This window comes from Nelumbo lutea, chromosome 6, assembly GCF_056320005.1.
Source record: "Nelumbo lutea isolate HS-2025 chromosome 6, American lotus-T2T, whole genome shotgun sequence".
Taxonomy (NCBI): Eukaryota; Viridiplantae; Streptophyta; class Magnoliopsida; order Proteales; family Nelumbonaceae; genus Nelumbo; species Nelumbo lutea.
The window spans coordinates 62,147,041-62,160,335 of record NC_142689.1 but is presented as its reverse complement, the minus strand read 5'-3'; positions in this window follow the sequence as shown (position 1 = coordinate 62,160,335).

Here is a 13,295-nt window from a genome sequence, read left to right as displayed (position 1 = left end):
CGATAACTGAACCCCTAACTGGTTCAGTCACTAAGTCAGTTTTAAAAACAATAAAAATTGTAGTATTTGAAGATGAAAAATTGAATAGGGCTTGAGATAACTCGACATCCATGACAATAGAGAAATTTTTCCTCCAAAACAGAAGCACTAGGGGGAGATCCTCTGCTCATCTAAACTCACCCAGCTATTAAGCCAATCATAAAAAGAACGATTTGGAGGGCTGTAGACAAATAGCGCAAATACCCGATTCGAACTCAACTTCAGTCGGTGCAAGGCCCTATGAAATAAAGTACATAGGTATAGAGATATTTCCAATGGAAGGCTGTAATTGTTCGAACGGTGTTAGAAGGGGCCTTGATCTCATCCAAATTCACCCCTCTAGCCTTTAGTAGGGGTGGCAACGAGACGAGCTTTTTATGAGCTGTTCGAGCTCGACTTAACTCGGTTTCAACCAAATTCGAGCTCGAGCCCAATTCAGTGGCTTGATTATTAAATGAGTCAAGCTCGAGTCTATTAGAGCTCAGTTCGTGAGGCTCACGAGCTGGCTCGAATATATATATATTATAATTCTTAATTTTTTAAATTTAAAATAATTTTTTTATATATAGTTTTTATTTTTATAAAATATTTTTTTTCTCAAAATCGAGTTCGAGCTTATGAATTTTTTACTCGAGCTCAAGATTCTGGCTCGAACTGAGCTTGAACTCGAGCTCGAGCCATGTAGAATAGTCTCGAGCCGAGCACGAGCCTGATACTATTCGGCTCGGCTCAGCTCGAATCCACCCCTAGCCTTAGGGCCGACAAATAGCGTATATCCGACTATCCAAGGACCGTAGGCAAAGTAACAAATCCAACGTATTCCCTACCTCTCTCTACCTCACCATGGTTTGAAAATCAATCCAGAGATAAAATCACTTTGACCGATTTTTGGATCAAATGGTTCGACCATTCAATTTGAACTCTGATCAAACAGATTTTAGGTTCAAAACAGGACCTACAGTCATGACTGGTTTTTGAGTCAAACGGTCTAACTGTCTATTCCGGTCTGTTCTGATTGTTAATGCCATGCGTGTCTCAGAGTGTTGTGAAGGTATTGCCAGACTCAGACTAAGCTGGGTTCTGTTTGGCGGTTTGTGCAGAATGTAGACTGATGTTGGTGCAGAGAAAAGACAAACAAATTAAAAAAAAAAAAAAACAGACCCCAGATGAAAGGAAAGATAAGGATGAGAAAAGTGGTGAGGTGGCTTTGGATGGTGGAGCTTACGGGATGTAATGAAAGATAAGGATGAGAGAAACGCTAAGGTGCCTTACCTGGCCACAACACCAAATATCTTATCTTTTTGTTTTTTTTCTTTTTTTTTTCTTTTTCCTGTAAAAACCGAATTCATCCAAGAACCTGAAGAGAAGGGCCATCACCCAGAGCACATAATGCCTACAATCCTTAGATTATAATAAATCCCCTATTTTTTCCAAGTCATGGATGGGAAGATTATAGCCATTTTTTTTTTTCTATTTTGGTTCAGAGGGGCCGCTTTAAGTCCCGGCTACCTTCTGAATCAGGCCCTGACCCGGTACAGCCCATACAGGGGCATATCGAGAAGGGCCCGATACGGGCCGATACATAACGATTTTTTGAATCTTGGTACATATCTAGTTCTTTTGTTATATTAATATGTTAGTGCGAGGCCAGGTGATAAATGGGAAAATATAAATGATTGAATAATTTTATTTACTATTAATTAATTGATAAATTAATAACCAAAAATTGTTGTTAATTAACTGGAAATATTCAAAGTTATTTATAATATATAAAAATTGAATAATTGAATGTTTTTATTTATTGCTACTTTTCAAAAAATAATTATTGGTAGTTTAATAATTGAATAAATACTTTTAATAAATTTAATTTTATTAATAATTTGTAGTAATTTTAATAAGTATTATTATTTTTAAATGAAAATGATCAATAGTTAATCATTTTAATAACTCTCATCATTTATTGGTAATTACAAAGCTAGCACTTTTATCGATTTGATTAGAATAGCACAGTGACCCGTCTGATTACCTTAATAATTATAATTATTTTATTTTGAAGCCACAAAGATAAATTTAATTCAACATATAAAAAATTACCGTTATCTAAATTAACATAAGTAATTAGTATAAGTTAATTAAATTATTAAATACTATATCTAATGGCTCTAAATACATTTAATCTAACTATAATTTGCTAATAATAAAAATTAAAATAATATGTTAGAGCAAATTAGCATATTATTTGTATTAACCTAACTAACCTTTTGAAGCCAATGCAAGTTGATTAAATAAACAAATAAATAATATGAAGTAAAATAATGTATTTACCAATAATACAAACAAAAAAATATATTTTATTTTTACCAATGTTAATTTTTACAAGTAATCAAGGTTAATTTTTACCAACCAATGAAACAAAAAAGTAAAATAGGATTTGGAAATAGGGATTAAGGAAACGGTTTTAAAAGCTTACTACAAGTATAGGTAGCTTTTTTTGAGAAGTTGCCCAATAAGAAGAAAAAAATGATTTGATAAGCTTATTAAGGTCCTGTTTGGCATGTCTTTTCGTGCGGGTTGTCAACTTTTTACAAGTTTAATAGTCCATATTTTGGTCTTTTTCCTGTTTAATTGAGAAAATATCTAATCGCCAAAAGCCGTAATCGTAAAAAGATGCCAGAAGTCCATTTCAAGTTTTTTTCAAAAAGCTCCAAAAAGAGCTTTTTGCCTTTTTTTCAACTCGTCTTCACAAGAAAAGACGTACGAACAAAAGCGCTTTAACCAAGTGGTCTTCAAACCAGTAAGAGTTTGATACAAAAACTCACATCATCTTTTCAAAACTTATAGAAGATCCTTCTAAAAAAGACTTACCAAACAGCTCCATATTTAGACAACTTTTTTAGAAAGTTAGGTATAATATGAAAAAACAACTAACCAAACATCACGTAATTTCTGAAAAATGGATTGTACATCGTTATTGAAAAAAAAAATAGTTGAATAATCGGAAAATGTTTAAATGTTGGGGGAAACATGGAACCAACTACCATCAATCACGTCTGTCGCTTGTGCAGTGTACACACAATATGGCTTTGCCCCACCCAAAACACATGTCATACTCATCTCCAATATTCATTGTAACTAGGGGCAGAGGCACCCTGATTCACATTCTTCCTGCAAAGTGGTTTCGACAAAACAATTCATCTTCGAATGAATCTGGCTATTCGCTTCAAAACTCGTTTGTCTTCTCTTGGCTCTCGCCTCCATCATCTCTCTCCACATGCTCTTATATATGTTCATTGCCCTTCTCAACTATTTTTTAAATCGACGACACACCGTTCGACAATTTGTTTGAGAGATTTGCAGCTTCATTGTGTCATTCTACAATGTGGAGTTAGTAGATGTCTGGATGACTGAGCTCGTCTCAACGCTGGGGGAGAAGGTTCAATTCCGAAAGGCTTCACCACGTCCTCAACAACAACAACAACACCAGGAAGAAAAACATTTTTCTTTGTTCATCAACTCCCCTCCCAAGCCCATCAAACTAGAGCCTTTCCATGCATCAACGCTCTCTGAAACCATAGTCTGCTTGCTCATGGATCGCTTTACTTCTTGTTGAAAACCAGCATAATCTCCATGTTATTAATTAGCAATTTCTGTATAGAACTAGGTAACCAGTCACTGTAAAAATCCTTTTTCTTTTCTTCTTTTTGTTTTCACCTTCTGGGCGTCGTTGTGAATATTTATGTACATATTTTGGTTGAAAACTGAGCCAAATTCCGTTTGCTAAATTGTAAAAGTAGTATATCGGCGGCGAGATGGATTGGACTCCCATGTTGTCCTTCTGGTTCTACTTTTAGATTTTATTATGATTATCTACTCATTTCCCCTTATACTTGTTATCATCATCTGTTACCTTGGAAAGAACATGCGTCAACTGGGTCAATAGGGTGAACAGGAAATTGGGGCCATGGGGTTTAGACAGCATGAAAATCCACTATCAGCTTTAGGAGAATCAACTCAGTTTTTTTTTTAATCAATTCAAAGTTTGTCTAAATAGATTAACGTGGTATCCAAACAGGGTTCAAGGTACTGAAATTAATTTGTCAATGTTTTATTTTCTTTCATTTGAAAATGAATGTGTCAAGTTCATCAAGCACATTTCTAGTGGAAAAGTTAAAAGCTACATTATAGCTCGGTTCTCTACCCCAACTGACCTATCGCGGTTAAACACTTAATCTTGCGTTTGGAAACGATGCAAATGAATGAGTGTAAATTCTGATTTAGAGTAAGTTCACTTTTGTCTATGTTTGGCAACATTACATTTATGCATTGATAAATGACAGAACAAGATGTAAAAGTACGTTAATAAAAAAGAAGTAAATTTGTATTCAAGTGGGTTATTGATAAAAAAAAATGCATATATTTTATTAAAATTCATGTCCATTACAACTAAAAGTCTGTTTGGTAAGAAGGCATATGTTTTATTAAAATTCATGTTTGCACCCATTACAACTAAAAGACTGTTTGGTAAAAAGGTAAATTTGTCATTGAAAAACTAACATAACTTTACAACCATTTCACTTTACATATTTGCATTCACACTTATTTGCATCATTTCCAAACGCAACCTAAAAGTTACACTATAGCTTTCCCTTAGCTAAAGGAGATTTCAAAATATAACTCCTTATTTTGCTACATGGCAACTTGCTATTGCGTTAAATCTTGTAGTAGGAGATTTCAAGCCTAGTATATTTTGGAGTTCTTGAGATCCTCTAAAACCCTTCCCAACTATGAAATTATGAGCAAAATGCTCATATCTCTAGGGATGTTACAAATGATGAGATTAGTGAGGCTGTTGATTCTATGAAGAACCTCAAAAATTCTGGAATATTATAGGAGATTCAGTATGTGACGTATTAAAAACGTTCTTCCATAGTGGAAGACTATCTAGGATTTTAAAGATTTTAAACTAGACTTTATTAACTCTCATCCCAAAAAAGAACATTGAAACTGTGAATGATTGCAGGCCTATCAGTGAATGCAATGTCATTTATAAAATCATTATTAAAACCCTTGTCAATAGGATTAAACATCTCCTAGAGAAAACAATATCCCTGTATTAGAGTGTCTTTGTGCCGAACAAATAAATTAATGATAATATCCTAATCGCTCATGAGATGATTCATACGATGAAAAAAAAAAAAAAGAAATGAAGCTCAGGGATTATGACCTGTAAAATTGATACAGAAAAGGCTTATGATAAATTAGAATAGGAATTTATTGAAAAAGTTTTAAAGAAATTTGGCTTTCATGAGAAATGGATTGCATGGGTTATGGAATGTATCAAAACAAACTCCTATAAGATTTTAATCAATGGGAGTCCAACAGACGAATTTAAACCTAATAGAGGTATTAGGCAAGGTAACCCTCTTTCTCCTTATTTGAAGAGGCTCCTTCCTCCTCATTTTCTCCATCATCCAACATAACCACTTATTCACTTGAGGTAGGAACTAAAATTTGAATAACCTTAAAAAAACGAAACACAAAATGTTTTAAAACAATAATTTATGTTAGAAGATTGACAGTATAAATAAAATCTCATTATATTACCTCATCATCCGCAAGCATGGCAATAGCATCACTATATGTTCTCCTTCGACGATAAGTGGTGCTAGATCATTTTGCAATTCTTGAAAATGCATCTAGCATGGAAGGAATCCATACAGTAGAATGTTCAAACAATCAAATCTGCAGGTAACAAGATAAAAAGAACTCACTCAACGTTAGCATACAAGTTTTATTAAATGGAATTAATTTTTATACAAAATATAAATTTATGATGAGTATAGTAGCATAATCATGTAGCCACCCAAATTTGGGTGGTGCCTCCTTCATCAGTGACATAGAGAGTTCATTCAAACTATTTTATAGTTCTCTATGAACAACACCAACCCAATCATAATCTCTTAATTCTTTAAGTTTATTAGTGTACTGAAACCATTTACAGTCAATGTTATAACATGTCTTTGTAAAAAGGAATTGACCCAATATATAGACAATAAACAACTTTGGGACATATTTCCTTTTTGCCTTCTTGTTTCCTAACAACTCCCTAATTTCTTCTTCTAAATCACCCCATTGTATCACATTTTTTCTGAAGATTTTCGTTTGTAGATATAATATATGTGGGATCATATACAAATTTGCCTCTCATAGACAAACCCAAAATCAAAGTTACATTAGATATCATGAATGTGACAAGCTTTCTCCCTAACCTAAACGAAATTGATTGCATGTCCCAACAATTCACAAGTGCACATAGAAATGACTTCTCCGACATTACATCTGGGAAGTCAAGAAAATGTGCAAATGGTGTTTGTCTCATGACATCTTCAACACCCTTATGGTTAGACAAGTTAAGTGATGAAATAAACTTCACCAAATGGGTGATACTATTTCTAGTGTATACTTGCATCTTGCGTTGTAAATATCTGTAGAAAATAATCAATGTCAGTTGGAACAAGTATATATACATAAGAAAATAATGAAGAATTCATAGTGCCAAGTATATCAGCTTGAGATAAAACCAATTGTATAAAGTTTCCCTTTTGTCTGATTAAAACCCAAACAAATTAGCACACCATTCAACAAGAGGAAAAAGATGAATAACAATTACTATGCAACCAAACAATCTCATGTCAATTTCGGTGATACACACCTTCTTAAGCACAACGGTGATGGAGGAAAGCAATTTAATTCATTAAAAACATGTTTAGATATGATGAAACATGATAAATAAAATACTATTATACTATTGGTAAGATAGGCAATAGGAAGAGATTAAAATAGATGTTAGTCACCCAAAGGAAGGAATTGAATTAAGTGACATAACTCAAATATCGATACTAGGACATTAATTCCAATTGCAGATGATTATATCCACATCAATAAACTTAATCAATGCCTCACACTCATATTTGTAAAAGTTTATCAATTTGGCATTTAAGGAAATTGTGATAACATGATGGAATGGTAATTGACACCAATATGCATAGTAATCCAAATTTAATTCATTACCTAACAATATTAAATCAAACTACAAAACGTAGGAGAGAGGAGATGTACATCTCAATAAATGATTTGTCAACATGACAAATCAGATGGGACCAACAACTCTGGTGAACTTGTTGTTTTAAAGTTGGGAGTGAATACCCATGAGGGATTACAAAGGTTGAAAAGGGGGTGGGGGGAGGAGGTGACGGGGGAAGGACATGTCTCTAAAGGCGATACACAAGAGAAAGATTGTGATAATAAAGAAAAATGGGAAGCAAGTGATGAAAAAGTGCAATGAATCTATAAGTACTAATATGAGAATTGTGGCATCATTGTTGAGTTCTTGTGTTTATTTCCTCTTTGGATAATGTTTTATCACCTTTCGAATTTATTCTTTCTCAAATTAATTTTATTTTAATTTAAAAAAAATCTTAATGGCTCATTGGCACAAAACAGGGCCAAATGTGCCAACCTGGTAAGCATCATCTAACTTGGTAAAACTTTACCAAGATAAAATTAAAATGATAATTTGAAATATAAAGATGTGCAAAAGCCATAGAAAATAAGCAATATCTTGTAACAATAAAGAAATATTTTGGTTTGTTTTTTGAACTATGACAGAGGTTGTTTAGAGAAAACATGATAAGATTTTGCCATTTAGTTCTACGGGTATTAGTATGACATTTGTGACATCAAAGTTAGGCTTTTGGAATTCTTTATGGATTATCACCATCTTAATGAATTTTATCTTATTCTTCAACAAAAAAAAAAAAAAAACAAATCATAATATCCTCTTGGCAAATAAGGTATCAAATGTGCCAACCTGGTAATCATCACCTAACTTAGTAAAAGTTTACCAAAATGAGTTAAAATGACAATTTTTAATACAAAGACATCCGAAAGCCATTGGAAACAAATAATATCATTTGACAATAAAATAATACCTTGGTTTGTATTATTGGACTGTAAATGAGGTTGTTTTGAAAAAAGATTATTAGATTTTGCCATTCGATTCTTTGTTCAAATGATTTTTATCTTATTTTTTAAAAAACAAATGATATCTTAATGGCCCATTGGCAGAGACGGGGGGGGGGGGGGGGGAGAGGGGAAATATACTAACTTGGTAACCATCATCTAACTTGATAAACTTTACTAGGATAGAATTAAAATGACAATTTAAAATATAAAGACATGCAAAAGCCATAGAAAAGAAGCAATATCTTGTGACAATAAAGGAATATTTAGGTTTGGTTTTTTGGACTGTGATAGATGTTGTTTAGATAAAAGATGATAAAATTTTGTCATTCGGTTCTATGTGTATTAGTATGGGATCTATGAGATCAAAGTTGGGCTTTCAGAATTGTTTATAGATTATCACCATCCTAATGTATTCTTTTTCCTAATGAATTTTATCTTATTCTTCAATAAAAAAAAAACAAATCTTAATGGCCCCTTGGCAAATAGGGTGCCAAATGTGCCATCATGATAATCATCCCGTAACTTAGTAAAAATTTATCAATATGGAGTTAAAATGATAATTTTTAATATACAGACATCCGAAAGCCATTGAAAACAAACAATATTATTTGACAATAAAATAATACATTGGTTTGTATTATCGGACTGTAATGGAATTTGTTTGGAAAAAAGATTATCAGATTTTGTCATTCAGTTCTAGGGGTATTAGTATAGGACCAGTAGGATGATTGTGGGGCTCTTGGGCTTATTTCCTCTTTGGGTGATGTTTTATCACATTCCTAAGGTATTCTTTTTTCAAATGAATTTTATCTTATTTTTCAAATAAATGATATCTTAATGGCCCATTGACAGAGACAAGGCCAAATGTGCCAACCTAGTAAGCATCATCTAACTTGGTAAAACTTTACCAGGATAGAATTAAAATGACAATTTGAAATATAAAGGCATGCAAAATCCATAGAAAATAAACAATATCTTGTGACAATAAAGAAATATTTTGGTTTATTTTTTGGGCTGTGATAGAAGTTATTTAGAGAAAAGATTATAAGATTTTGCCATTCGATTCTACGGGTATTAGTATGAGATCTGTGATATCAAAGTTGGTTTTTTCGAATTCTTTATGGATTATCACCATCCTAATGTATTTTTTTCCTAATAAATTTTATCTTATTCTTCAACAAAAAAAAATCTTAATGGCCCATTGGCAAATAAGGTGTCAAATGTGCCAACCTGGTAACCATCACCTAACTTGGTAAAAAATTATTAAGATGTAGTTATAATGACAATTTTTAATATAAAGACATCCAAAAGCTTATGGAAACAAACATTATCTTTTGACAATAAAATAATACATTTGTTTGAATTATCGAACTGTAATGGAGGTTGTTTGGAGAAAAGATTATCAAATTTTGTCACTCGGTTCTAGAAGTATTAGTATGGGACCAATGGGATGATTGTGGGGCTCTTGGGTTTATTTCCTCTTTGGGTGATGTTTTATCACCTTTTCTAAGGTATTTCTTTTTTCAAATGAATTTTATCTTACTTTTCAAATAAATGATATTTTAATGGCCCATTGGCAGAGACGAGGGCAAATGTGTCAACTTAATAAATATCACGTAACTTGGTAAAACTTAACATAATAGAATTAAAATGACAATTTGAAATATAAAGGCATGCAAAAGCCATAGAAAAGAAGCAATATCTTGTGACAATAAATGAATATTTTGGTTTGTTTTTTGGAATGTGATAGAAGTTGTTTAGAGAAAAGATAATAAGATTTTGCCATTCGGTTCTACGGGTCTTAGTATGGGATATGTGACATCAAAGCTGCACTTTTGGAATTTTTATAGATTATCACCATCCTAATGTATTCTATTTCCTAATGAATTTCATCTTAATCTTCAATAAGAAAAAACAAATCTTAAGGGCCACTTCGCAAATAAAGTACTAAATGTGCTAACCTGATAACCATCACCTAACTTGGTAAAAATTTAACAAAATAAAGTTAAAATGAGAATTTTTAATATAAACACATCTGAAAGCCTTTGGAAACAAACAATATCTTTTGACAACAAAATAATACATTGGTTTGTATTATCGGACTGTGATGGAGGATGCTTGGAGAAAAGATTATCAGATTTTGTCATTCGGTAATAGGGTATTAGTATGGGACCAGTGGGATGATTGTGGGGCTACTGGGTTTATCTTATTTTTCCAAAAAATGATATCTTAATGGCCCAGTGGCAGAGATGGGGCCAAATGTGTCAACCTGGTAAGCATAATCTAATTTGGTAAAACTTTACTATGATTGAATTAAAATGACAATTTGAGATTAAATGCATGCAAAAACCATAGTAAAAAACAATATCTTGTGACAATAAAGGAATAATTTGGTTTGTTTTTTAGACTGTGATATAAGTAATATGATAAGATTTTGTTATTCAGTTCTATGGATATTAGTATGGGATCTCTGAAATCAAAGTTGGGCTTTTGAAATTCTTTATGGATTATCACCATCCTAATGTATTCTTTTTTCTAATGAATTTTTTCATATTCTTCAAAAAAAAAAAAAAAAAACAAATCTTAATGGCCCTAAGGTGCCAAATGTGCCAACCTGATAACCATCACTTAATTTGGTTAAAATTTATCAAGATGGAGTTAAAATGACAATTTGTAATAGAAAGATATCTGAAAGCCTTTGAAAACAAACAATTTGATTTGACAATAAAATAATACATTGGTTTGTATTATTGGACTGTAATGGAGGTTATTTGGAGAAAATATTATCAGATTTTGCTTTTCGGTTCTAAAGGTATTAGTATGGGACTAGTGGAATGATTGTGGGGTTTTTGGGTTTATTTTCTCTTTTTATGATGCTTTATCACCTTCCTAAGGTCTTTTTTTTCAAATGAATTTTATCTTATTTTTCAAAAAATTGATATCTTAATGGCCCATTGGGTTTATTTCCTCTTTTTGTGATGCTTTATCACCTTCCTAAGGTTTTTGTTTTAAAATGAATTTTATCTTATTTTTCAAAAAATTGATATCTTAATGGCCCATTGGCAAATGTGCCAATTTGGTAAGTATCATCTAATTGGTAAAACTTTACTAGGATCGAATTAAAATGGCAATTTAAAATAGAAAGGCATGCAAAAGCCATAGAAAGGAAGTAATATCTTGTGACAATAAAGGAATATTTTGGTTTGTTTTTTTTTTATTGTGATAAATGTTGTTTAGAGAAAAGATGATAGGATTTTGTCATTCAGTTCTACGGGTATTAGTATGGGATCTGTGAAATCAAAATTGGGCTTTTGGAATTCTTTATTGATTATCACCATCCTAATGTATTTTTTCCTAATGAATTTTATCTTAATCTTAATAAAAAAACAAATTTTAATGGCTCGTTGGCAAATAAGGTGTCAAATATGCCAACCTGATAACCATCACCTAACTTGGTAAAAATTTACCAAGATGGAGTTAAAATGACAATTTTTAATATAAAGACATCTGAAAGCCATTGCAAACAATCAATATCATTTGACAATAAAATAATACATTGGTTTGTATTATCGGGCTATGATAGAGGTTGTTTGGAAAAAAGATTATCAGATTTTGTCATTCGGTTCTAGAGTTTATTTTCTTTTCTAGGAGTATTAGTATGGGACCAGTGGGATGATTGTGGGGCTTTTGGGTTTATTTCCTTTTTTTCTGTGATGCTTTATCACCTTCATAAGGTATTCTTTCCTCAAATGAATTCTATCTTATTTTTCAAAAAAAATGATATCTTAATAGCCCATTAGCAGAGACAGGGCCAAATGTGCTAAACTAGTAAGCATCATCTAACTTGGTAAAACTTTACCAAGATAGAATTAAAATGATAATTTGAAATATAAAGGCATGCAAAAGTCATAGAAAAGAAGCAATATCTTGTGACAGTAAAGGAATATCTTGGTTTGTTTTTTGGACTATGATAAATGTTGTTTAGAGAAAATATGATAAGATTTTGTCATTCGGTTCTACGAGTATTAATATGGGATCTGTGAAATCAAAGTTGGACTTTTGGAATTCTTTATGGATTATCATCATTCTAATGTATTCTTTTTCCTAATAAATTTTATCTTAATCTTCAATAAAAAAACAACAAATTTTAATGGTCCGTTGGCAAATAAGGTGTCAAATGTGCCAACCTGATAATCATCACCTAACTTGGTAAAAATTTACCAAGATGGAGTTAAAATGATAATTTTTAATATAAAGACATCTGAAAGCCATTGCAAACAACCAATATTATTTGACAATAAAATAATACATTGGTTTGTGTTATCGGGCTGTAATAGAGGTTGTTTGGAAAAAAGATTATCAAATTTTTTATTCGGTTCTTGGGGTATTAGTATAGGACCAATGGGATGACTGTGGGGCTCTTGAGTTTATTTCCTCTTTGGGTGTTGCTTTGTCACCTCCTAAGGTTTTTTTTTTTTTCAAATGAATTTTATCTTATTTAAAAAGAAATGATATCTTAATGGCCCATTGGCAGAGACGGGGCCAAATGTCCCAATCTGGTAAGCATCATTTAACTTGGTAAAATTTTATTATGATAGAATTAAAATGGCAATTTGAAATATAAAGACATGCAAAAGCCATAGAAAGGAAGCAATATCTTGTGACAATAAATGAATGTTTTGATTTGGTTTTTTGGATTGTGATAGAGGTTGTTTAGATAAAAGATGATAAGATTTTGTCATTCGGTTCTATGGGTATTAGTATGGGATCTGTGAGATCAAAGTTGGGCTTTCGAAATTGTTTATAGATTATCACCATCCTAATATATTCTTTTTTCTAATGAATTTTATCTTATTCTTCAATAAAAAAAACAAATCTTAATGGCCCCCAAATAAGGTGCCAAATGTGCCAACCTAGTAATCATCACTTAACTTGGTAAAAATTTACCAAGATGGAGTTAAAATGACAATTTTTAATATAAAGACATCCGAAAGCCATTGCAAACAACCGATATTATTTGACAGTAAAATAATACCTTGTTTTGTTTTATCGGACTGTGATAGAGGTTGTTTGGAGAAAAGATTATCAGACTTTGCCATTCGGTTTTAGGGGTATTAGTATGGGATTAGTGGGATGATTGTAGGGCTCTTAGGTTTATTTCCTCTTTGTGTGATGTTTTGTCACCTTCCTAAGGTATTTTTTTTTTCAAATGAATTTTATTTTATTTTTCA